Here is a 27,986-nt window from a genome sequence, read left to right as displayed (position 1 = left end):
CCATTGGCTCTCGATTGGTGCTGAATCTCCCAACATGATGCCATCCCACGGCGTGTCCCAATGGTGTCGAGTATCTGTGGCCTCCAGCCTCAGCTACTCTATCCCAAAGAGGCAACTCTGACACTGCGGCACTCCCTCTGTCCAGCCCCTGACAGTGCGGCACTCCCTCTGTCCAGCCCCTGACAGTGCGGCACTCCCTCAGCACTGACCCTGTGACAGTGCGGCACTCCCTCAGCACTGACCCTGTGACAGTGCAGCACTCCCTCAGCACTGACCCTGTAACAGTGCGGCACTCCTTCAGCACTGACCCTCTGACACTGCGGCACTCCCTCAGTACTGACCCTCTCACAGTGCGGCACTCCCTCAGCACTGACCCTCTGACAGTGCGGCACTCCCTCAGTACTGACCCTCTGACAGTGCGGCACTCCCTCAGTACTGACTCTTTGACAGTGCGGCACTCCTTCAGCACTGACCCTCTGACAATGCGGCACTCCCTCAGCACTGACCCTCTCACAGTGCGGCACTCCCTCAGTACTGACCCTCTGACAGTGTGGCACTCCCTCAGCACTGACCTTGTGACAGTGCGGCACTCCCTCAGTACTGACCCTCTGACAGTGCGGCACTCCCTCAGCACTGACCCTGTGACAGTGCAGCACTCCCTCAGCACTGACCTTGTGACAGTGCGGCACTCCCTCAGCACTGACCCTCTGACAGTGCGGGCACTCCCTCAGTACTGGCCCCCTGATAGTGCAGCATTCCCTCAGTACTAACCCTCTGACAGTGCAAACTCCCTCGGTCCAACCCTGACAATGCAGCACTCCCTCAGTACTGACCCTCTGACAGTGAGCATTCCCTCAGTACTAACCCTCTGACAATGTGGCACTCCCTCAGTAATGGTCCTCTGACAGTGTAGCATTCCCTCAATACTAACCCTCAGACAGTGGAACACTCCCTCAGTACTGATCCTGTGACAGAGCAGCACTCTCTCAGCACTGACCCTCTGACAGTGTAGCACTTTCTCATTACTGACCCTCTGACAGTGCGATACTCCCTCAGTAATGATCCTCTGACAGTGTGGCACTCTCTCAGTACTGACCCTCTGATAGTGCAGCACTCCCTCAGCACTGACCCTCTGACAGTGCGACACTCCCTCAGTAATGATCCTCTGACAGTGCGGCACTCTCTCAGTACTGACCCTCTGACAGTGTGGCACTCCCTCAGTACTGACCCTCTAACAGTGCAGCACTCCCTCAGTACTTACCCTCTGACAGTGCAGCTCTCCCTCAGCATAGAACATAGAACAGTACAGCACAGAACAGGCCCTTCGTCCTACGATGTTGTGCCGAGCTTTATCTGAAACCAAGACCAAGCTATCCCACTCACTATCATCCTGGTGTGCTCCATGTGCCTATCCAATAACCGCTTAAATGTTCCTAAAGTGTCTGACTCCACTATCACTGCAGGCAGTCCATTCCACACGCCAACCACTCTCTGTGTAAAGAACCTACCTCTGATATCCTTCCTATATCTCCCACCATGAACCCTATAGTTATGCCCCTTGTAATAGCTCCAAACACCCGAAGAAATAGTCTTTGAACGTTCACTCTATCTATCCCCTTCATCATTTTATAAACCTCTATTAAGTCTCCCCTCAGCCTCCTCCGCTCCAGAGAGAACAGCCCTAGCTCCCTCAACCTTTCCTTGTAAGACCTACCCTCCAAACCAGGCAGCATCCTGGTAAAACTCCTCTGCACTCTTTCTAGCGCTTCCACATCCTTCTTATAGTGAGGTGACCAGAACTGCACACAATATTCCAAATGTGGTCTCACCAAGGTCCTGTACAGTTACAGCATAACCCCACGGCTCTTAAACTCCAACCCCCTGTTAATAAAAGCTAACACACTATAGGCCTTCTTTACAGCTCTATCCACTTGAGTGGCAACCTTTAGAGATCTGTGGATATGGACCCCAAGATCTCTCTGTTCCTCCACAGTCTTCAGAACCCTACCTTTGACCCTGTAATCCACATTTAAATTAGTCCTACCAAAATGAATCACCTCACATTTATCAGGGTTAAACTCCATTTGCCATTTTTCAGCCCAGCCTTGCATCCTATCTATGTCTCTTTGCAGCCTACAACAGCCCTCCACCTCATCCACTACTCCACCAATCTTGGTGTCATCAGCAAATTTACTGATCCACCCTTCAGCCCCCTCCTCTAAGTCATTAATAAAAATCACAAAGAGCAGAGGACCAAGCACTGATCCCTGTGGCACTGCTTGACATTTCAGCCTCATTTTGATTTCCGGGATGGGGCTTTGAAACAACGAGTCTCCTGTAACTGAACCACAGAAAACAATTCATAAATATGTACCCCGTACTCAACAGTTTAACAGGCTCTGCTGCCTTCAGACAAAGTCAGTGTTCAAGTCATTCCAATCAACCGATTTCCTTTGATTTGAGATTCTGAATGGAATCTGAAACTATTAGGGGATTATCAATGGGTGGCACAGTGGTTAGCACTGCTGCCTCACAGCGCCAGGGACCCGGGTTCAAATCCAGCCTTGGGTCACTCTCTGTGTGGAGTCTGCACGTTCTTCCCGTGTCTGCGTGGGTTTCGTCCGGGTGCTCCAATTTCCTCCCACACTCCAAAGATGTGCAGGTTAGGTGGATTGACCATGCTAAATTGCTCCCTTGCGTCCCAAGATGTGGGGATTAGCAGGGTAAATACATGGGGTTATGGGGATGAGGTGGTGGTTTGTCCTGATTAAAATGCTGTTCGGAGAGTAGGTGCAGACCCGACGGACTGGATGGCCACATTCTGCACTGCTGGCATTCTATTGTATGGTTTAAAGCTCTCTCTCCTCTCATGATTAATTAAAAATTTTGTTTTGCTGTGTTTGTATTTTCTTTTCTTGCACCCAGTGGGTATTCAGTCCCTGCTAAGGATCCTCAAGACTATCTCCCACCCTAAATCGTTTAGTTCCAGGACATCAGCACTGTGCTATTCCTTCCCTTTATTAACCTTCCCTTCTTTCCCTAGGTGGCGACCTTTATGAACCATGTTTGACTGTTTCTTGATTTACCTTATCTTCCGTCTTCTTTTCTAGGGGCGGCACGGTGGCACAGTGGTTAGCATGGCTGCCTCACAGCGCCAGGGACCTGGGTTCAATCCCGGCCTTGGGTGACTGTCTGTGTGGAGTTTGCACATTCTCCCCGTGTCTGCGTGGGGGTGCTCCGTCCTCCCACAGTCCAAAGATGTGTGGGTTAGGTTGATTGACCATGGTAAATTGCTCCTTAGTGACAGGGGGATTAGCAGGGTAAATACATGGGGTTACAGGGATAGGGTCTGGGTGGGATTGTTGTCAGTGCAGGCTAGATGGGCTGAATGGCCTCCTTCTGCACTGTGGGGATTCTATGATTCTAATGTCAGGTGAATGTTTGCATTTGATTTGAATTCTACAGTTGCAAGTAAATAAATGTTCGCGATGTGTCCAGTTTCTCATAGAAATCCTACAGTACAGAAAGAGGCCATTCGGCCCATCGAGTCTGCACCGACCACTATCCCACTCAGGCCCTACCCCCATATCCCTACATATTTTATCCACTAATCCCTCTAACCTACGCATCCCAGGACACTAAGGAGCAATTTTAGCATGGCCAATCAACCTAACCCGCACATCTTTGGACTGTGGGAGGAAACCGGAGCACCCGGAGGAAACCCACGCAGACACGAGGAGAATGTGCAAACTCCACACAGACAGTGACCCAAGCCGGGAATCTAACCCAGGTCCCTGGAGCTGTGAAGCAGCAGTGCTAACCACTGTGCTACCGTGCCGCCCCTCTGCTCAGTTCCCACACCTGGTTACTTTCAAATATCAAATTATGACTTCAAAATCACTTTAGAACGTAGAGTTTGGCAATCAAATGCAAGTTAGCACACAGAATTCCATAATGTTTTCAGGTAGGGTGCACTGCTGTCTTCCAAAGGATATGTTAAACTGAGGTTCTGTCCGTCTGCCCATCTTGGTGAAAAGACCCCATGACACTCTCTCGAGGAAGAGTAAAGGAGTTATCCATTATGATGAATATTTATCTCTCAATTAACATCACAAAAACAGATGACTTAGTGATTATCACATTGCTGTTTATGGGAAATGGATGTCTGCGAATTGACTGCTGCATCACTTACGTCACATCAGTGACTGCATTTCAAAAGTACCTCATTGGCTGCAAATCACCTTGAGATGTCTGGCGGACGTGTCGGGTGCTATATAAATGCATGCCTTTCTTTGCTTCCCCTACTTACCGAAGCCAGGGAGTAGGTCTGGAAATCTGGAACTCTATCCCAAAAAAGCTGATGCGGATGGGCATCAACTGAAAACCTCAGATCGATCAGTGTGTGCTGGTTGAGGGTGTTAAGGATTTGGAAGCAAGGTCGGTGAATGGGGCCAAGGTACACAGATCAGCCATGATCTAACTGAATGCTGGGACAACTTAGAGGGGGTGAATGACCTCCTTCTGTTCCTCTGTTTCTAATTTATATCATCAGCAAACTTTGCTCTCAAACCATAGAAGTTTTAAAAAGTAAAAGATTTAGCGCTTTGCTGGAGTCGAGCTTTAACCGTAACATGCAGAGCTGGCAATCTGATTTTTTAAAATTTAAGTTTATTTACTGGTGTCACAAGTAGATTTACATTAACACTGCAGTTAAGTTACTGTGAAAATCCCCTAGTTGCCACACTCCAGCGCCTGTTCGGGTACACTGAGGGAGAATTTAGCATGGCCAATGCACCTAACCAGCATGTCTTCCAGACTGTGGGAGGAAACCAGAGCAGCCAAAGGAAACCCACGCAGACACGGGGAGAACATGCAAACTCTACATAGACAGTGACCCAAGCCAGGAATTGAATCTGGGTCCCTGGCACTGTGAGGCAACAGTGCTAATCACTGTGCCACCGTGCCATCCCCAGCAACCAATGAAATAGTAAGTAGTCTCACAACACCAGGTTAAAGTCCAACAGATTTATTTGGTAGCACGAGCTGTCGGAGCGTTGCCCCTTCATCAGGTGAGTGAAGAGTTCTGTTCACAAACAGGACATATATAGACACAAACGCAATTACCAGATAATGGTTGGAATGCGAGTCTTAACAGGTAATCAAGTCTTTACAGATGCAAACAATGTGAGTGGAGAGAGGGTTAAGCACAGGTTAAAGAGGTGTGAATTGTCTCCAGCCAGGACACTTAGTGAGATTTTGCAAGCCCAGGCAAGTCGTGGGGGTTACAGATAGTGTGACATTAACCCAAGATCCCGGTTGAGGCCATCCTCATGTGTGCGGAACTTGGCTATCAGTTTCTGCTCGGCGATTCTGCGCCATCGTGTGTTGTGAAGGCCGCCTTGGAGAACGCTTACCCGAAGATCAGGGGTTGTAAGATCAGAACCAATGAAAAACAGCCATAAGATGCGTGTGCTGACACAATCCTGCATGACCGGGGTGCGGCGAGCTGTTGGGGAAAATCTGATCAGAAGTTTGTACAATCAGTATCCCTGCATATTGAAGTAGGAACATCCCGGCTGGTTTTATGAGTTATCTCCATTTTGTAATTTGATGCAAAGCTTCCTGTATCAGTCTGAAGGACTTTCTTGTTGTTTAAACCCTATGCTGCAGTAAGGTCTGGCTCGAGGTGATGTGGAAAGATTAATGTGTTTAATCATTTTCTTCCATTAAGTGTGGCATCCACGCTGGAGTTACAGGCTTAACGAGACCTAAAGGCCTTTTCTGGCTATCCTGGTTCATCTTTTTTTCCTCTCATCAATGATACATTCAGTTGCGCATATGATTCTATCTTAATGTGAACTTTGCCCTACAGGGATGTCTCATTTGTGCTTCGTAAAGAGCGTTGATAGTTTATCCATCCTTAAACACACCTACAGGGGCTGAAAGTAGAGTGTTGGAGGAGAATAAATGGTTTGGCTTGCAGTGGCAAAGTATTTTCTGAAAACCTGAATGTAACCCATAAGTTTACCAGTCGATTTTTCAGAACTTATTGTTTCAAGCCTTGGTGATCTTCTGTTTGAGTTAAGTTAAATAGTTTTGAGGAGTTTTGACAGGGTGGGTGTGGAGAGGATGTTTCCTCTTGTGGAAGAACCTAGAACTAAGAGTCACTGTTTAAGGGTTGCCCCTTAAGACAGAGATGAAAGGATTTTTTTTCCCTCAGAAAACAACTCGTGAGTTGCTGGAACTCTCTTTGGTCGATCTGGTGATTTGGAGGGTAGGTGAGAAGGTGGGGTTGAGGTTGCAATCAGATCAGCCGCGATGGAGTAGGCCTGAGGGGCCAGGTGGCCTACTCCTGCTCCTAATTCGTAAGCAAATTATTCTGCTCAATTTTTGTTTCGTGTGATGTGGGTGTCACTGGCAAGGTCAACATTTACTGCCAGTTCCTAATTACCCTTCAGAAGGTGGTGGTGATCTCCCCTCTCGAAGAGCTGCAGTCCATCTGGTGAAGGTGCAGCTTCTTAGGCAGGGACTTCCAGGATTTTGACCCAGCGACAGTAAAAGAATGGTGATACATTTCCAAGTCAGGATGTCGAGTGGCTTGGAGGGGAACTTCCAGGTGATGGTGTTCCCATGTGTCTACTGCCCTTGTCTTTCTAGGTGGTAACGGTTATGGGTTTGGAAAGTGCTGCCTCAGGAGCCTTGGTGAGCTCCTGCAGCAAACTGGCTACTTACAGCAGATAGCAGGAATGGCGAAGTAAAGATATATTTGCATCTTTCTCGCTGTTAAATAAAGAATTTGCCTTTGCACAAGTTTCCACTGCCCTCACAATGACCTGAAGTTCTATCCAACCAATGAATTATTTTACAGTGCAGTTGCTGTTATGATTTGAGCGTGGCAACCTAATCGCGATGTTTCTCAGGAAGCCGGAGCACCCGGAGGAAACCCTCGCAGACACAGGGAGCACGTGCAAAATCCACAAAGACAGTCCCAAAGGCTGGAATCGAACCTGGGTCTCTGGCATTGTGAAGCAGCAGCGCCAACCACTGCGTCACTAGAAGAAATTCTGCTATCCCTATCTGGTCTGACCTACTAAAGCAGCCCGTGCCCATATGCAACAAGATCTGGACAACCTAACGTTCGTGCCACACAAATGCTAGGCTATGACCTCCTCCAACAAGAAAGAATCCAACTATCTCTCCATACCATTCACTGAAGTCCTCCCGACCAACATCCTGGAAGTTACCATTGACCAAAAACTGAACTGGACTAACCTTATAAATACTGTGGCAACAAGAGCAGGTCAGGGGCTACCAATTCTATGGTGAGTAATTCACCTCTTGGACCCCCGCAAGCCTCTGCAACATCTACAAGTCAGGAGTGCGATGGAATATTCTCCATTTGCGTGGATGAGCGCAGCTCCAACAATACTCAAGATACTCAACACCTTCCAGGAAAAAGCAGCCCGCTTGATTAGCACCCCACCCAGTTCCTCCAACATCCACTTCCTCCACTACTAATGAATGTTGGCAGCCGTCTGCACCATCTATAAGTTGCACTGAAGCAACTCACCAAGACTTTTTCGATAGTACCTTCCAATCCTGCGACCTCTATGATCTACAAGGACAACTGCGGCAGACTCATGGGAACACCATCATGTGCAAGTTCCCCTCCAAGCCAACGCCACGCTATCTTGGAATTATATCACCGTTCCTTCACTGTCGCTGGGTCAAAATCCGGGAACTCCCTTCCAAACAGCGCAACGTGGACTGCAACAGCTTGCCACCACCTTCTCAAGGCCAATAAGTTTAAGTTTATTTATTAGTGTCCCAAGTAGGCTTACATTAACACTGCAATTAAGTTACTGTGAAAATTCCCTAGTTGCCACACTCCAGACTTCGCACAGACAGTCACCTAAGCTGGGAATCAAACCCAGGTCTCTGGCACTGTGAGGCAGCAGTGCTAACCACTGTACCACCGTGCCACCAAGGGGTGGGCAATAAATGCTGACCTAATCAGCGACACCTATGTCCAGTGAAAGGATAAAAAAATAAAAAAAGAATAAAAGCAGCATGAGTCAGATCCACAGTAATGCGGTTGTCATAGAAATCATAGAAACCCTAGGGTACAGAAAGAGGCCATTCGGCCTGCACCGACCACAATCCCACCCAGGTTCTACCCCCATATCCCTACATATTTTACCCACTAGTCCCTCTATTCTACACATCCCAGGACACTCAGGGGCAATTTTAGCCTGGTCAATCAACCTAACCTGCACATCTTTGGACTGTGGGAGGAAACCGGAGCACCCGGAGGAAACCCACGCAGACGTGAGGAGAATGTGCAAACTCCACACAAATGTGCAAACTCCTCACCTGAAGAAGGGGCTTGGAGCTCCGAAAGCTTGTGTGGCTTTTGTGACCAAATAAACCTGTTGGACTTTAACCTGGTGTTGTTAAACTTCTTACTGTGCAAACTCCACACAGACAGTGACCCAAGCCGGGAATCGAACCCAGGTCCCTGGAGCTGTGAAGCAGCAGTGCTAACCACTGTGCTACCGTGCCGCCCTGGTTGTCTCTTGACTGTCCTCTGAAATGGCCTCGGCACTCTGTTCAAAGGCATTTAGGGATGGGCAATAAATGTTGACCTTGCCAGTGATGCCCACATCCCATGATATAATTTAAAAAACAGAGTCACAATCTTCTGAATTTGAAATAAGGGAGTTACCGTCCATCAGCTCATGACAATTCTCTGTTCCATTTAGTGAGAGTCACTATAGAATCTCAGGGCTTCACTCTCTGTTCTCTAAGCTTCCTCCAGATTGTGTTATTGGTGAATTATTTAGCTGATAACATCAGATGAAACTCGCTCGATCCATTTGTATCCATTTGTATTTGAAATGGGCAGGTATGAAATTATTTATACACCTTGCTTATTGAATCAATTACTTAACACGGGAAGGATGGGGGTCAATGATTTTCTTTCTCTGAAGCCTGTCACCCGAACAATTATTCTGCTGCATGTGTCAGAGAGCAATTAACAATTTTGTCTCTCCGTTTGTGTAGGAGCTGCATCAACATGATCGTTGGTAATGGAGCATTGTTTCCTTACATGACAACAGCTGACTCTATCTACTGCAGTCGTGGTGTTGACAGTGTTCAGGCAAGCTTCTTTCTTCTTGTTTATTACTCACTCAGATGGAAATCCTGCCTGCTCACTAATCCTGGAACTGGGGGTCAGGTAAGTGGCAGGGGTCCCAGGGCGGGGAGTGTGGGGAATACTTGGGGGGGGAGGGGAATCACGAGGTGGGGGGGGCGGGGATCGGAGTAGAAGCTAGAAGGAGGAGGGAGGTCTGGAGGTCGCTAGGCTTTAAAGGGAGGGCGCTCCCAGTCAACTGTGGGCCCCTGATAGAGGTGACCACCCTTACTTCCCACTGGAGATCCCTCTATGAACATTTATGCGTTCTGCTCCCTGAGCTATCATCTGCCTGCCAGCCGCAAAACTGAGGCTGAGTGGGTAAAGGTCCTTCAGTGGTCATTATGTGGACACTTAAAAAGCTTAATTGGGGAAAGGACAGGCTTCCATTGTATAATCAGAACCAGGTTGAGGTAGGTGCGAACCTGGTTCCCCTCCCCCACCTCGGAACCCCATCAGGGGAGGGAGAGCGTAAACTTCTCGCCCAGGTACCATTCCCTAAGAGGGCATTGGCGACCATGGACGTCCATTGGATTGGTCCATGATTAGGCTTGGCCAAATACTGCTGTGGTTTGACATTGCCTTCTGCTGACCAGGTAGCTCTCCCACTCTCACCACCTGCCGTCAGGCTTATTGGGAGGATTTACAGGCTCATAATTGACCAGTTTGGCCACATTATGAACACATCTTCCATGGTCATCAAGTCCTGAAGTGAGACCTGAACCTGCACCCTCTGGCCAAGAGGGAGCAACGCTACTCCTGCACCACAAGACTGTGGGAGCCTCTGTGTACAATTGGTTGGTGTGTTTCCAACATTGCAGGAACTACACTTTGAAAGTGCCTCATTGGCTTTGAATGAATAACTGGGATCATCAAACGCACCCTATAAATCCAAGTATTTCCTTTGGTGAGGAGGCAATATTGCTTTGTGAAAAGACACCGTAATTCATGTAATTCTCCATAGTACTGGTGGCACAGTGTCTTAGTGGTTAACACTGCTGCCTCACAGTGCCAGAGACTCAGGTTTGATTCTGGCTTGGGCGACTATGCGGAGTTTGCACATTCTCCCCGTGTCTGCGTGTGTTTCCTCCGGGTGCTCCCGGTTTCCTCCCACAGTCCGAAAGATGTGCGGGTTAGGTGGATTGGCCATGCTAAATTGCCCCTTAGAGTCAGGGGGGGCTAGCTCGGGTAAATGCATGGGGTTATGGGGGGACGAGCTAGGGCCTGAGTCGGGATTGTGATCGGTGCAGTCTCGATGGGCCAAATGGCCTCCATCTGCACTGTAGGATTCTATAATTCCATGAAAGACGTGCTGGTTAGGTGCATTGGCCATGTTAAATTCTCCCTCAGTGTACCTGAACAGACGCCGGGGTGTGGCGACTCGGGGATTTTCACAGTAACTTCATTGCAGTGTTAATGTAAGCCTACTCGTGACACTAATAAATAAGCTTTAAAACTTTAGTAAATGATCAAGTGTCAAAAACATAACTGGGAAATTAATATTTTCTAATTGTCAATTTATAACTCTCGCAGAATTTAAAAATTCCTTGTATTATTAGAATATATACATTAGAAGCTGAAGAACAATATTAGAATGCAGAGAATGTCTGAATTTGCTATGGTTAATCTTTCACGTGAACATGTGAAGTAGGAGCCGCATTAGGCCATTCAGCCCCTTGACCCTGCTGCACCATTCAATAAGATCACGCCTGATTTGCTTGTGTTTCGAGTTCCACATTCCCATTTACCCCCAATAACTTTTGATCCACTTGCCTAATAGAAATCTATCTACTTACGCCTTAAAAATATTCACTGACCCCCCACCTTCACGGCCTTCTGAGGCAGTAAATTCCAACGTTGCACAGTTCTCTGAGAGAAAACTATTTTCTTCGGGTGGGATTTTCTGGCCGCACTCGTCCCGAAACCAGAAAGTCCTGCCTGGGGTCAACGGACCATGCCCCTCGCCCGCTCCGATTCCCTGATGGCGGGATGGTAAAATTCGACCTCTCATCTCTATTGTAAAAGGGCGACTCCTAATTTTAAAACCGTTCCCCCCTTTGTCTAATAGTTTACAGCCTTACTGTCTTCATTAGTAAATGAATGCACAGATAATTTAATCCCCTGGAAAGGATACAATCACTTGATTTTCAAATGATCTGTTCTTGCCCGTTACTTTTATATGTTTATCTTTTTAAAGTTTATTTATTAGTGTCACAAGTAGGCTTACATTAACACTGCAATGAAGTTACTGTGAAAATCCCCTACTTGCCACACTCTGGCACCTGTTCGGGTACACTGAGGGAGAATTTAGCATGACCAATGCAACCTAACCAACACGTCTTTCAAATTGTGACAGGAAACCGGAGCTCCCAGTGGAAACCCACGCAGACATGGGGAGAACATGCAGACTCCGCACAGACAGTGACCCAAGCCGGGAATTGAACCCGGGTCCCTGACGCTGTGAGGCAGCAGTGCCAGCCACTGTGCCACCCTTCAGTGCTTCTTATGGTCCCTTTATAGTAAGAGTTTTAACAACACCAGGTTAAAGTCCAACAGGTTTAATAATCCAGAGATTGAGGTATCTGTGTGTGACTGTCATGCTCTTCTATATCCTTTAATGATTTGATTTTGATTTGATTTATTATTGTCCTATGTATTAGTAAAGTATTGTTTCTTGCGTGCTATACAGACAACGTATACTGTTCATAGAGAAGAAAATGAGAGAGTGCAGAATGTAGTGTTACAATGATAGCTAGGGTGCAGAGAAAGATCAACTTAATGCAAGGTACGCCATTCAAAAGTCTGACAGCAGCAGGGAAGAAGCTGTTCTTGAGTCGGTTGGTACATGACCTCAGATTTTTGTACCTTTTTCCCAATGGAAGAAGGTGGAAGAGAGAATGTTCGAGGTACGTGGGGTCCTTAATTATGCTGGCTGCTTTGCCGAGACAGCGTAAAGTGTGGACAGAGTCAATGGAGGGGAGGCTGGTTTGCGTGATGGTTTGGGTTACATTCACGACCTTTTGTAGTTCCTTGCGGTCTTTGGCAGAGCAGGAGCCATACCAATCTGTGATACAACCAGAAAGAATGCTTTCTGTGGTGCATCTATTAAAGTTGGTGAGAGTCATAGCTGACATGCCAAATTTCCTTAGTCTTCTAAGGAGGTAGAGGCATTGGTGGGCTTTCCTAACTATAGTGTTGGCATCGGGGGACCAGGACAGATTGTTGGTGATCTGGTTATCTAAAAACGTGAAGATCGTGACCCTTTCTACTTTGTCCCCATTGATGTACATGATGTGGAGCAGCCCTCCGAAAGCTTATGGTATTTGCTACCAAATAAACCTGTTGGACTTTAACCTGGTGTTGTTAAAACTCTTACCCCATTGATGTAGACAGGGGCATGTTCTCCTTTATGCTACCTGAAGTCGATGACAATCTCCTTCGCTTTTTTGACATTGAGGGAGAGATTACTGTCGCCGCACCAGTTCACCAGATTCTCTATCTCATTCCTGTAAGGGAGATACCAAAGGGGCTACACAATCTCCAGGTTATACCACCTCGCCCCTCCACCCACACACTCAAAATCCCATCTACAGACAGGACACCGTCATTTCGAGGTGCTCCATCAGGACTCATTAAGAACGGACAAGATTTCATTTTCATTCAGGATGATTCAGCTCTGGGGGAGAATTGACCCTGTTGGTCAAAGTGATTTGCTTTTGGGCATTGATTTTGAATGGGAGAATACACACAAATGTTGCGTGACCCACGGCTAACCTTTGATTAACATGAATATGTTCAAATGCTGCTAATCTACATAGCTCCGCGAACTCCGACTCGAATGATAAGATGTCAAATTGGACCATTTCAGACTAAGTTGACACAAGACAAGCTGGAATGTAATTATCTTACCCACTTATCAAGTCAGGGGAGCACTGATGTACAAGTGCCCCATGACCTGTACAACTGCTAATGACAAACTCCAAGCAACAAAACCTGATTCTGTTGATTCTTTTTATGCAAAGTGGTAATAAATGTTCGAGACACTTTAGATATTTGCAAGTGGCTCATTATAACACAGTGGACTTCACAACATAAATACACTGACTATAACATCCCATCCTCTCTGGAAAGACTTGGCACTTAGCAGATTAAGGAAGGATTGACTAAATTGATTGTGTATGTGGACTTGAAGGAACAGGACATCAAATTGCAATAATGGTCTTGACAGTTATGATTGTGTATGCTTTTTTTAATGGGTTCACTCCTGCTGGAAATCTGCTCTGTTGCTTACAAGAATTGCTTCGCTAATCAGTTTGACAATGGATCTCATGAAGAAACTTCTTATTTTAATTAGTAACTGACGGGCTACATTTTCAATCGAATTAGTCGCTCAGGACGGCAGAAATGTTTGAAATTGCGTGATAACGACCAAGCATTTTCAGTCCAGCTTCTTTACGTGGAACATGGTCACCTGCACAAGAGGCCGAGGGTGCAGTGCCACAAGAAGATGAATGACCTCCTCCGTTCTCCCACGGTGAGTGCTCCCTGTCTCCTCCCCGCATTCCACCTTGCCGTCACCCCTCAGAATGTCATCTCAATCCCACAAGATGAACTGATCCTCACACAGGGACGGGAAAACTAAACAGAGGTTCAGTTAGGATTGTTGACATGACGGGTTTACTGTAAAGATTTAACAGCTATTGTTAACAGGGAAGTCCGGCTGAAATTCCTTCACACGGCATGATGCTAGCTAAACTCAAAGCTCCTCTCAACAATGTCTGCTGGTCACATAGTTTACATCCTGGCTATTTACTCATTAGCATATTCTCTTTTAACGCCATATCACAACAACAACAACAACAAGATGTATCTTTATGCTGCCTTTAACATATAAACAACCCTGTGGTGGGCACAGCAGAACCATGACAATGCAGGAGACCCTCTGGGGGCTCTAATGTAGAGCCCACTGGAAACTAGTGTGGCAGGGGGGTGGGGAACCAAACAGTAGGTCAGTAAATTCTGAGGGTGGGGTCGAGCTGGGGGCCAGGGCAAGGCGAGCTAAGAAGAGGAGCACTCTGGAGGAGGATGACCTGAGTGGGCCTGGAGGTCTGGAGTGCATCTGCTTCAATGCGAGGAGCGTAACGGGTAAAACAGACGAACTTAGGGCCTTAATGCTTATGCGGAATTTGGATGTGGTTGCGGTGACGGAAACTTGGTTAAAAGAAGGACAGGACTGGCAGCTGAATATTCCGGGGTATAAGTGTTTTAGGCGAGACAGAGGAGGGGCTAAAAAAGGTGGGGGAGTAGCGATATTAGTTAAGGAGCATATTACCGCGGTGCAGAGGGTAGACAACTTAGAGGGGTCATGTACTGAGTCGCTGTAGGTGGAACTCAGAAACAGGAAGATTGCAGTCACTATGCTGGGGTGTACTACAGACCACCCAACAGCCCACGGGAAGTGGAGGAAAGGATATGTCAGGAGATTCTGGATAGGTGCAGAAAACATAGGGTTGTTGTAGTGGGGGACTTTAATTTCCCTGGCACAGACTGGAAAGTGCTTAGAGCTGGGGGTCCGGACGGGGAGGAATTTGTAAAATGCGTACTGGAAGGTTCTTTGGAACAGTATGTAGATAGCCCGACTAGAGAGGGGGCTATACTGGACCTAGTTCTGGGAAATGAGCCCGGTCAGGTCGTCAAAGTTTCGGTAGGGGAACATGCGGCAAATAGTGACCACAACTCTGTTAACTTTAGGATAGTAATGGACAAGGATGAGTGCTGTCCTACGGGCAGGGTGCTAAATTGGGGGAAGGCTAACTATAGCCGGATTAGGCAGGAATTGGTGGATGTTGATTGGGAGAGGATGTTCGAGGGTAAGTCCGCGTCTGGCATGTGGGAGTCTTTTAAGGAACTAGTGATAAGGCTGCAGGATAGGCATGTGCCTGTAAAAAGGAAAGATAGGAAAGGTAGGATTCGAGAGCCGTGGATAACCAGGGAAATTGAGGATCTGATTAAAATGAAAAGGGAAGTGTACGTTAAGTCCAGGCAACTTAAAACAGATGGAGCTCTGGAGGAATACAGAGAGAGTAGGAAAGAACTCAAACGGGGAGTTAGAAGGGCAAAAAGAGGTCACGAGATGTTCTTGGCAGGCAGGATTAAGGAGAATCCTAAGGCATTCTATTCATACGTTAGGAACAAAAGAGTTGTCAGGGAGAAAATCGGACCTCTCAGGGACAAAGGAGGGGAATTATGCTTAGAACCCAAGGGAATAGGGGAGATCCTAAATGAATACTTTGCATCGGTATTCACGAAGGAGAGGGGCGTGTTAACCGGGAGTGTCTCGGAGGGAGGTGTTGCCCCGTTAGAGAAAATCTCCATTACAAGAGAGGAAGTGTTAGGTTTTTTAGGGAACATTAAAACTGACAAAGCCCCAGGGCCTGATGGCATCTATCCTCGACTGCTCAGGGAGACGAGAGATGAAATTGCTGGGCCTCTGACGGAAATCTTTGTTGCTTCTTTGGACACGGGTGAGGTCCCTGAGGATTGGAGGATAGCGAATGTGGTCCCGTTGTTTAAGAAGGGTAGCAGGGATAACCCAGGAAATTATAGGCCGGTGAGCTTGACGTCCGTGGTAGGGAAGTTGTTGGAGAGGATTCTTAGAGACAGGATGTATGTGCATTTAGAACGGAACAATCTCATTAGTGACAGACAGCATGGTTTTGTAAGAGGGAGGTCGTGCCTTACAAATTTGGTGGAGTTTTTTGAGGAAGTGACAAAAACGGTTGACGAAGGAAGGGCCGTGGATGTCGTCTATATGGATTTCAGTAAGGCATTTGACAAAGTCCCACATGGCAGGTTGGTTAAGAAGGTTAAGGCTCATGGGATACAAGGAGAAGTGGCTAGATGGGTGGAGAACTGGCTTGGCCATAGGAGACAGAGGGTAGTGGTCGAAGGGTCTTTTTCCGGCTGGAGGTCTGTGACCAGTGGTGTTCCGCAGGGCTCTGTACTGGGACCTCTGCTATTTGTGATATATATAAATGATTTGGAAGAAGGTGTAACTGGTGTAATCAGCAAGTTTGCGGATGACACGAAGATGGCTGGAATTGCGGATAGTGAAGAGCATTGTCGGGCAATACAGCAGGATATAGATAGGCTGGAAAATTGGGCGGAGAGGTGGCAGATGGAGTTTAATCCGGATAAATGCGAAGTGATGCATTTTGGAAGAAATAATGTAGGGAGGAGTTATACAATAAATGGCAGAGTCATCAGGAGTATAGAAACACAGAGGGACCTAGGTGTGCAAGTCCACAAATCCTTGAAGGTGGCAACACAGGTGGAGAAGGTGGTGAAGAAGGCATATGGTATGCTTGCCTTTATAGGACGGGGTATAGAGTATAAAAGCTGGAGTCTGATGATGCAGCTGTATAGAACGCTGGTTAGGCCACATTTGGAGTACTGCGTCCAGTTCTGGCCGCCGCACTACCAGAAGGACGTGGAGGCATCGGAGAGAGTGCAGAGAAGGTTTACCAGGATGTTGCCTGGTATGGAGGGTCTTAGCTATGAGGAGAGATTGGGTAGACTGGGGTTGTTCTCCTTGGAAAGACGGAGAATGAGGGGAGATCTAATAGAGGTGTACAAGATTATGAAGGGTATAGATAGGGTGAACAGTGGGAAGCTTTTTCCCAGGTCGGAGGTGACGATCACGAGGGGTCACGGGCTCAAGCTGAGAGGGGCGAAGTATAACTCAGGCATCAGAGGGACGTTTTTTACACAGAGGGTGGTGGGGGCCTGGAATGCGCTGCCAAGTAGGGTGGTGGAGGCAGGCACGCTGACATCGTTTAAGACTTACCTGGATAGTCACATGAACAGCCTGGGAATGGAGGGATACAAACGATTGGTCTAGTTGGACCAAGGAGCGGCACAGGCTTGGAGGGCCGAAGGGCCTGTTTCCTGTGCTGTACTGTTCTTTGTTCTGTCAAGGCAGCAGAACCACATCTTCAATAGGCCGATGAAGGCTCGTGTCATACTGTGCCCCTCATTGAACCTGGTCTCTGCCCTCTCTCAGAGGTCATGGCACCTGGTACCCATTTTTAAAAAGCAGTGGTAATTCACGCTGACGTGTTGTGTTGAGATAGAGAATCTTTTGAACTGGTGCGGTGACAATAATCTCTCCCTCAATGTCAAGAAAACAAAGGAGATAGTCATTGACCTCAGGAAGCGTAGTGGAGGACGTGCCCCTGTCTACATCAATGGGGACGAAGTAGCTTCAAGTTTTTAGGTGTCCAGATCACCAACAACCTGTCCTGGTTCCACTCATGCTGACACTATAGTTAAGAAAGCCCCACCAACGCCTCTACTTTCTCAGAAGACTAAGGAAATTTGGCATGTCCGCTACAACTCTCACCAACCTTTACAGACCTTTACCATAGAAAGCATTCTTTCTGGTTGTATCACAGCTTGGAATGGCTCCTGCTCTACCCAAGACCACAAGAAACTACAAAGGGTTGTGAATGAAGCCCAGTTCATCACGCAAACCAGCCTCCCATCCATGGACTCTGTCTACACTTCCTGCTATCTTGGCAAAGCAGCCAGCATAATCAAGGACTCCATGCACCCTGGACATTCTCTCTTCCACCTTCTTATGCCTGGAAAAAGATACAAAAGACTGAGGTCACGTACCAACCGACTTAAGACCAGCTTCTTCCCTGCTGCCATCAGACTTTTGAATGGACTTACCTTGCATTAAGTTGATCTTTCTCCACACCCCTAGCTATGACTGTAACACTACATTCTGCACTCTCTCCTTTCCTTCTCTATGAATGGTATGCTTTGTCTGTGTAGTGCGCAAGGAACAATACTTTTCACTGTATACTAATACATGTGACAATAAATCAAATTAAAATCAAGATGCCTGGTGGGTGGGATGAGGGCTGAAGATGTGACGGTCGTGCTGTTAAGTCGATGCTAACGGTTTCAGATTCAGGTTAACAGGTTCATTCCCCTCCTGGCTGTGAACCTGATCCTGTCATTGGGGAAGGCCCGGGAAGGTGGCGCTTTGAAATCTCGCCGGCACAAACCCCGTTTTTGGCCTCTTGTGACATCTAGTGGCCAGCACGGGATTTGCACCCACGGCTAACGGGCCTGCCAAACTGCGCCCAGTGTATCTCCATGCTGAGAAAGAGAGAAACTTGCATTAAAATTGTGCTTTTCACCATCTTCGATGTCCCAAGATGCTTTTCGCAGCTAATGAGGCACTTTTATAGTGTGGTCACTGTGGTAATGTAAAGTGATGTGGAGATGCCGGCGTTGGACTGGGGTAAACACAGTAAGAAGTTTAACAACACCAGGTTAAAGTCCAACAGGTTTATTTGGTAGCAAAAGCCACACAAGCTTTCAGAGCTCCAAGCCCCTTCTTCGGGTGAGGAAGAAGAAGGGGCTTGGAAGAAGGGGCACCTGAAGAAGTGGCTTGGAGCTCCGAAAGCTTGTGTGGCTTTTGCTACCAAATAAACCTGTTGGACTTTAACCTGGTGTTGTTAAACTTCTTACTGTAATGTAAAGTGGCAGTCAACTTAGGCACAGCAAAGAACAAGTGAGATAAATGGTTAGATAATCTATTGTATTTAATTTTTTAAAGCATCACTTCACACACACCGTTCTGCTTGGGAATAGTGGAAGGATTCTCAAATTGATTATCAACCCATTGAAGTGCGTAATGAATGCTCCTTCCGTAGCCAACAAGTCCTAGCATTGGATTTGAACCCAGAGTTTCTGAACCAGCTGTCCACTGTGTCACAAGGCTGTTGAATGTGGGATAGGTATTGGCCATTACGAATGGCGCAATGCGATATCCTCTTTAAAATGTAGTTGTCATTACATAGACCATTGTTTCAATGTGCAGCCAATTTGAATTTTCTTTGCACAATATACATGTGTAATATTTATCTGGAACATGACCAGCATGGTGCTTTCCAGGCCGCTGAGTAGTTTAACAGAAAGATTGATGCCATTGCAACCTTTACATTGACCAGAGAATTCTGGAAGACATTGCGGCATTGCTTGGTTGGGGGTAAGAGGGAGTTTAGAATAACTTGGGACTAAAAGACTAACACGATCAGAGTGAATACAGTATAGAAAAGTCACAAAGTGCCTGGAATATAGTTTATAAATGTACTGTTTGCATAGAGACACATATAACCACTGTTAGAGAATTTAAACATGCATTTTTGAAGTCATATTATATTCTGTATTAAAACATACACCTTGGCAAAAACATAATGCTCTAAGACATGATGGGATGTAGTCAAGTAAAAAGAACCACATTCCTTGGAACAATGCAGCTACTGAGTGAAGGAAAAAGCAACTCTTATCAGTTTGGGCTCCAGACAGTACTAGTGATCTCAGACAGATGAGTGAATGCGTCATACATTGCACCAGATCAGAGTTGTCTAGTAAGCATCATAAGACTGTGAGAAAGACTCTGGAAGTCCATGAATTCACGTAGTCCCATGCTGTCAGAGGGTAAATGTTATTGGCCAAGATAAATAATCCATGCCAATAATGATTGGCTCATACCCGGCTGAGGTGAGCAAAGGGGCGGGCAAATGACTTTTGAAAATTGTATCATTGTAATACTGAGAGAAATGTAATTTCAGAGTGATTCGGAACTGTCCCAAATGATTCTCCTGCAGATCTTGACCAGGCTTGGAAAATAAAGAAACGTCTTTAACCCGAATGCTGTCTCCATGAATCTTTGTATTAGCTGAGCCTTAATTGAGTGAAAGCCAGCTTGATACTGAGCTCTGAGAAAAGCTCCTACAGGGTGGGAGTGGTGTGGGGAGATCTTCGAGGTGGGGGGGTAGGTGGTGGGTCAGGTGGTGGGTCGGGGATGTGGGGTGTGGGGGGAGTCCTCTAGGTAGTCGGAGCTGGGAGTGGTATGAGGTATGGGGAGGTCCCCTGGGGAGGTTGGCTGGTGTGGGGAGGTCAGCTGGGGGATCGGGGGTGTGAGGGAGTGTCCTCTACAGGGACGGGGGTGTGGGGGTGTCCTCTGGGGGATTGGGGTGTAGGGAGATCAGCTGGGGGATTGGGGGTGTGAGGGAGTGTCCTCTACAGGGACGGGGGTGTGGGGGTGTCCTCTGGGGGATTGGGGTGTGGGGAGATCTGCTGGGGGATCGGGGGTGAGGATGATGTGGGGTGTTGGGAGGTCCCATGGTATGGTTAGGCATCTGGTGAGGCCTGTTAGGTAACCAGGGGCTTGCGATGTGTGGGGGCCTGTCCCATGCCGCCCAGTCTGGCTATTTAAAATGGTTACTCTGAAGTCAGAAGTGCTTTTGCTTTGTCTAAGCCTCTCGGAGTAACTATGAGGGCAAAACTGGCAGAACCATCCAAAATTAACGATTTAAATTGGTTTACCGATGGTTCCCAGCCCTGAGCAAATGTCCAGGACAAGTTAGCCGTTCTGGACAATTGCCGGGTAAACACTTACACAGGAATTTCCAAGAGATGATCCCCCAGTTCATTCCTCAGTGGGATGCTGAGGAGTCTGAAAGGTATGGCCTAATGTGTCTCCCTGAGGTTGGCACATCCAACAGCCTGAGGTCCAGACTAGATTGTGCACTCAAACCTCTGCAGAGGAACTTAAACCCAATCCTTCAGATTGTTTAGGTGAAAGAACTACTGACTGAACAGAGATGGACCCTGGCCAAAGCCATTCAATAGCAATTCTTCAGAACCCCATCAATCTTGCCACTGTGATTAGGAATGATGGAACCAGTTAAACTGGGAAATTGGGTTCAAACTGTTGTCATATTGCCTCGCACAGAATCTTGCTGAGTCAGATTTCTTCTCCGCTAATACTTTTCATAAGATTCTTAATAAGAGTAATTGTGCGTGTCTGACACTCTTGGAAGATTTAGTATCTGGGCTATGTTTCCAACAACTATCCCTGGAGCCTAGCTCTGGTGAAATATTGTAATGAAAGTACTGGAAGATCAGTTAAAACTGTTGGCTTGGATCAATGGCAGGCTATTGATGTGCTTCCTGCTTTAGAAGCATTAGCCCATTGTTTTATATTTGGAAACATATTTTAGATGGGATTAACTTAAGGGTGAGAAGGGAGTGACATAATTTTGACATGTGTTGAGGCTTTTAATGCTTTTCGATGTGTAATTCCATCCTTTACTTCTTTAGTGTGTTTGATGCAGGTTGTGGTTCTATTGTAGATTGATGATGACATCCATCTCAGGAGAAGATGGAGTGCGTCTGGGGGTGTAACTCACTCCTGGATCGAACAATGTCTCTTGTAGCTGTTGAGGTTGATCCATGAGTGACAGCCCCTTCCGCAGCTGGCGCAGATAAATAGTATTGATCATTTTCTTTTCCTTCTGTTTTCCACAATCTGGTCTCTTCTTTGGCCCTCTGCTTTGTCCATATCCTTCCTCACGGGTCATCCCCAGGCATTCTGACGAGCAACGAGGATTTTCCCTCTGTCAACTTCGATCGCAGTCAAAGAACTTGGGGTCTGTCTTGCTAACGTCCTTGTATTGCATAAGTGGGCAGTCTCGTGTTGATGGCAAGCTTGCCAAAGTGCACTTGGTCATCATCCATTTACCCAGACAACAGAGTCACCACTGAGTCAAGAGGGCAAACATCCTGGGTTTAGATTAAAGCAATAATATCTGCCAGGACCCAGAGAAATAACAGATCTTAAATATGTTTAAAAGCAAATTACTGCGGATGCTGGAATCTGAAACCAAAAGAGAAAATGCTGGAAAATCTCAGCAGGTCTGGCAGCATCTGTAAGGAGAGAAAAGAGCTGACTCGAAACCAGTTTCTGGTCAATGCCAACCCCCAGGCTGCTGATAATTATATTTATTACAATTTTTCCTGTAAAGTTGAGCCTCGCTCTGAGATTCATAGAATCCTACAGTGCAGAACATAGAACATAGAACATAGAACATTACAGCGCAGAACAGGCCCTTCGGCCCACGATGTTGCACCGACCAGTTAAAAAAAAAAACTGTGACCCTCCAACCTAAACCAATTTCTTTTCGTCCATGAACCTATCTACGGATCTCTTAAACGCCCCCAAACTAGGCGCATTTACTACTGATGCTGGCAGGGCATTCCAATCCCTCACCACCCTCTGGGTAAAGAACCTACCCCTGACATCGGTTCTATAACTACCCCCCCTCAATTTAAAGCCATGCCCCCTCGTGCTGGATTTCTCCATCAGAGGAAAAAGGCTATCACTATCCACCCTATCTAAACCTCTAATCATCTTATATGTTTCAATAAGATCCCCTCTTAGCCGCCGCCTTTCCAGCGAAAACAGGCCACTTGGCCCATCAAGCCTGCACGGACACTAATCCCACCCAGGCCCTATCTCCATAACTCCATGTATTTACCCTAACTAATCCCCTTGGCATGAAGGGGCAATTTAGCATGGCCAATCCACCTAACCTTCACATCTTTTGGACTGTGGAAGGAAACTGGAGCACTTGCAGGAAACCCACGCAGACATGGGGGAGAACGTGCAAACTCCACACAGTCATCCAAGGCCAGCATTGAACCCGGGTCCCTGGCGCTGTGAGGCAGCAGTACTAGCCACTGTGACAAATGGAGGGAGGAGGAATTAATTGGGTGTGGGGATGCGGACAGAGAAACTGGGATGGTGGGTTATGAGCAGATGAAGAAACCTGAAATTCTTCTCTCCACCAGTGGGAAATGCTACTTTATTTATTTGAAACGAGGGGGCTAATGGCTCGACTGAAATAGCAGCAACAGTAATCTAAGATGGAAGCATTAAGTATCTTTATGCATGGTATAATTTAGGATCTCATGCATTAGTGACCTTAGAAGCATTCAGAGACAATTTTCTCAGATGGATATTTTTAACACCATTTACCAGGTGTAGTAAATGTAGATTTTCTTCCTCTGTATTATCAATCACTAAGTTATCACCAGGGAGGAACCCACGGAGAGGCGTCAGGCAGGGAGGACCACAGTGAGCAACAGGGCCTGTTTCATTCCTTATTTTGCGGGTGTGACTCTGCACAGGCAGCTAGAACCATAGAACCCCAACAGTGCAGAAGGAGGCCATTCAGCCCATGGAGTCTACACCGACTGTCCACCAAAGGGCGGCAGTGGTTAGCCCTGCTGCCTCATAGTGCCAGGGACCTGGGTTCAATTCCAGCCTTGGGTGACAGTGTAGAGTTTGTACCTTCTCCCCATGACTGCGTGGGTTTCCTTCGGGTGCTCCGGTTTCCTCCCACAGTCCAAAGATGTGCGGGTCAGGTGGATTGGTCATGCTAAAGTCGGGGGGTTTAGCAGGGTAAATATGAAGAGTTACGGGAATGTGGCCTGGGTGGGATTGTTGTCGGTGCAAGCTCAATGGGTCGAATGGCCTCATTCTGCACTGGAGGGATTCTATGATTTTATGACAATATTCTATGACAAAATGATTAGGGAAGGAAATCTGCCAGGTTTGATTCCTGGTTTGCGTCACTGACTTTGCAGAGTCTGCACATTCTCCCCGTGTCTGCGTGGGTTTCCTCCGGGTGCTCCGGTTTCCTCCCACAGTCCGAAAGACGTGCTGATTAGGTGCATTGGCCGTGCTAAATTCTCCCTCAGTGTACCCGAACAGGCGACTGTTCAGGGGAACAGGGGATTTTCACAGTAACTTCATTGCAGTGTTAATGTAAGCCTACTTGTGACATTCATAAAGCAACTTTAAAAACTTATTACAGAATTTACATAATAAGAAGTTTCGCAACACCAGGTTAAAGTCCAATAGGTTTATTTGGAATCACGAGCTTTCGGAGCGCTGCTCCTTCATCAGGTGACCACACTCACCTCAGCGCTCCAAAAGCTCGTGATTCCAAATAAACCTGTTGGACTTTAACCTGGTGTTGTGAGACGTCTTACTGTGTTTACCCCAGTCCAACGCCGGCATCGCCACATCAGAATTTACATAAACAGGCATTCAGTAGGCACAGCAACAACCTAGTAAAGGCACACAGTAATGCAATTGGAGAGAACTCAGGCATGAGTTTGCCATATGCAGGAATGGATAACAAGGCTCAGGGAACACCTTAAACATGTATTTTAGGCTGGATTTCACAGTAACTTCACAGTATGATTACATTAAATGATTCTATGACTAAATGGGCGGCATGGTAGCACAGTGGTTAGCACTGCTGCTTCACAGCTCCAGGGACCTGGGTTCGATTCCTGGCTTGGGTTACTGTCTGCGTGGAGTTTGCACATTCTCCTCGTGTCTGCGTGGGTTTCCTCCGGGTGCTCCGGTTTCCTCCCACAGTCCAAAGATGTGCGGGTTAGGTTGATTGGCCATGCTAAAAATTGTCCTTAGTATTCTGAGATGCGTAGGTTAGAGGGATTAGTGGGTAAATATGTAGGGATATGGGGGTAGGGCCTGGGTGGGATTGTGGTCGGCGCAGACCCGATGGGCTGAATGGCCTCTTTCTGTACTGTAGGATTTCTATGATGACTCTCTGAAAGAGCATCTCCCGATTGGGCCACCCCATTTATTTAATATCAATGAGTGGAATCCGTTCCAGGAAACCTTTCCTCTGTGTCTCTGGCGATTGGAGGAAGTTTTCCGCCCAATGGGCATGCAGCTTTTTATTTTTAAAGGAAGGAATGAATGGAAACGGAACCCGCAGCTTTTGTAGGCTCCCTTTGTACAAACCTGGTACTCAGTGGGGAAAGAAAATCTCTTCCCATCATTACATTGCCCGAGGCTTGATAGCTCTGTGCTTGTATCCTCTAGTTGTGCTTTCTGCTTCAGCCACTTTGCACTGTAATTCTCAAGAACATGATGATAGGGTCCCACAGCACAGAACATTTTATCCCAGTTTGGCTTATTTACCAGAGTGTAGAGTTCTCCCAATACGACGTCTGTTAGCGCTATCTTTTCCCACAGGACTGGGATCCCTCTTAGCAGTTCACCTTTTCACTTCCCCCAAATCAAGAGATCGAGTTTTACCTTGAATTCCTGCGTGCACGTCATCCTTTCGAAGAGGAACTGGCTGTTTGTACCTCGGTGTGCTCAGTTGTTCATTTCAATCCAGATTTTTACGGCGGAATTTTCCCGTCCCGCTTGCCACGGGAATGGTAGCGGGCGGGACACGGACCATGCAAAGGTCCGTTGACCTAAGGCGGGATTTTCCGGCCTTGGGGCGAACGTGACCAAAAAATCCCACCCAGAGAGTCAGCATAGAAAGAGGCCCTTCAGCTCATCGTGTCTGCACTGGCCGTTAAGCACTGACCTATTTTAATCCCATTTTCCAACCCCTTGTCTGCAGCCTTGCATGCTCTGGCATTTCAAGTGCTCATCTAAATGTTTCTTCAATGTTGTGAGGGTTCCTGCCTCTCCCACCCTTTCAGGCAGCGAGATCCAGATTCCCACCACCCTCTGGATGAAAAAGTGCTTCCTCAAATCCCTTCTAAACCTCCTGCCCAATAGCCTTAAGTCAATGCCTCCTGGTTATTGATCCCTCCACTAAGGTTTCTCCCTATCTACCCTTTCTATGTCCTTCATAATTTTGTACATCTCGATGAGGTTTCCCCCTCAGCCTTCTCTGCTCCAAGGAGAACAAACCCAGCCTAAAAGACTTGTTTAAGGTGTTCCCTGAGCCTTGTTATCCATTCCTGCATATGGCAAACTCGTGCCTGAGTGTCTCTCCAATTGCATTACTGTGTGCCTTTACTAGGTTGTTGCTGTGCCTACTGAATGCCTGTTTATGTAAATGCTGATGCGGCAATGCTGGCGTTGGACTGGGGTAAACACAGTAAGACGTCTCACAACACCAGGTTAAAGTCCAACAGGTTTATTTGGAATCACGAGCTTTTGGAGCGCTGAGGTGAGTGTGGTCACCTGATGAAGGAGCAGCGCTCCGAAAGCTCGTGATTCCAAATAAACCTATTGGACTTTAACCTGGTGTTGCGAGACTTCTTATTATGTAAATTCTGTAATAAGTTTTTAAAGTTTATTTATGAATGTCACAAGTAGGCTTACATTAACACTGCAATGAAGTTACTGTGAAAATCCCCTGTTCCCCTGAACAGTCGCCTGTTCAGGTACACTGAGGGAGAATTTAGCATGGCCAATGAACCTAACCACCACATCTTTCGGACTGTGGGAGGAAACCGGAGCACCCGGAGGAAACCCACGCAGATGTGGGGAGAATGTGCAGGCTCTGCAGAGTCAGTGACCCAAACCAGGAATCAAACCTGGCAGATTTCCTTCCCTAAAAGACATTAGTGAACCTGATGAGTTTTTTCCTTCAAGCGACAATGGTTTCATGGTCATCAGTAAATCCTTAATTCCAGATATTTTTTACTGAATTCAAATTCCACCATCTGCCGTGACGGGATTCGAACCCAGGTCCCCAGAATATTAGCTGATTTTCTGGATTAGTAGTCTAGCCATTATACCACTAGGCCATCGTCTCCCCTGTTAACTTGCCTGTCCCTCATGCATGGCATTTTTGTTTATTAAGCAGGACACCACTGAGTTACCATGATTAACGCAGCACAGTTCCTTATCTTTGCTGTTGTATAATAGTACAGGTCGGCAGATAAAAATGCATTATCCAAGTTTCCAATCAGCCTCAGGTCAGAATAATCCCAGACATGAGTTTATACGACAGCTTGACATAATCTTTCCAATGTTCCCCATGCATCAGAATCTTACCTTAGTGAATATCCTGCCTCGATTGCTGTTCAGCATCCCCTGAACTCATAATTCCATATTAACCTACATGACTACAGGAACATTGTATAATAATCTCCAATCGGACTGGGAGGTTTAGTACACTGAGATGACAAGATGATAACTCATGAGAATATATAAATTGCATGTGTGAGGGAAATCCAAGAGCATTTAAACTGTAGAACCACAGAATCTCTACAATGCATAATGCAGAAATGATGTGAGTTCATGCCATCATGGAATCCCTACAGTGCAGAAGGAGGCCATTCAGCCCATTGAGTCTACACTGACTCTGTGGCAGAGTATCTAACCCATGCCTCTCCTCCACCATAACCCCGTGCATTTACCATGGCTAATCCATCTTACCTAGGCATCTTGGGACAGTAAGGGGCAATTTAGCATAGCCAATCTAAGAATGGTCAATAATTGCTGGCCAACCAGTGACACCCATGCCCCACAAATGACTAAATAAAAGATATAGAATCCCAACAGTGCAGAAGGAGGCCATTTGGCCCATTGAGCTTGCACCAACAACAATCCCACCCAGGCCCTATCCCCGCAACCCCATGCATTTACCCTGACAATCCCCCTGACACGAAGGGGCAATTTAGCATAGCCAATCAACCCAACCCACACATCTTTTGGACTGTGGGAGGAAACTAGAGCACCCGGAAGAAATCCACACATACACGGGGAGAATGTGCAAACTCCGCACAGTCACCCAAGGCCAGAATCGAACCTGGATCCCTGGAGCTGTGAGGTAGTAGTGCTAACCACTGTGCCACCATGCTGCCCTATAGTTATGGACAATAATAATAATAGCAATTTAAGAATGTGTGATGATAATGTGCTATTGAAATATTTTATATTTAAGGGGGACTGTTTTAAGATTCAGTGTTTTTTTACAGTCGGTTTATCTGGAAGGAAAGAAGCAGATGCTGGAAAGCAGGATAATTTTAGCTTTATAGTGTGTAATCAGGAGAAGACGTAATGCGTTCTCTTTGACAAAAGAAAACGACCGCAGGAGGTGTTTTTTTGATTAAAAGAATGGAAGGTGGGTTTAGC

The sequence above is a fragment of the Mustelus asterias genome, chromosome 22 (genome assembly GCF_964213995.1).
Source record: "Mustelus asterias chromosome 22, sMusAst1.hap1.1, whole genome shotgun sequence".
NCBI lineage: Eukaryota > Metazoa > Chordata > Chondrichthyes > Carcharhiniformes > Triakidae > Mustelus > Mustelus asterias.
This window is presented reverse-complemented; position numbering follows the sequence as displayed.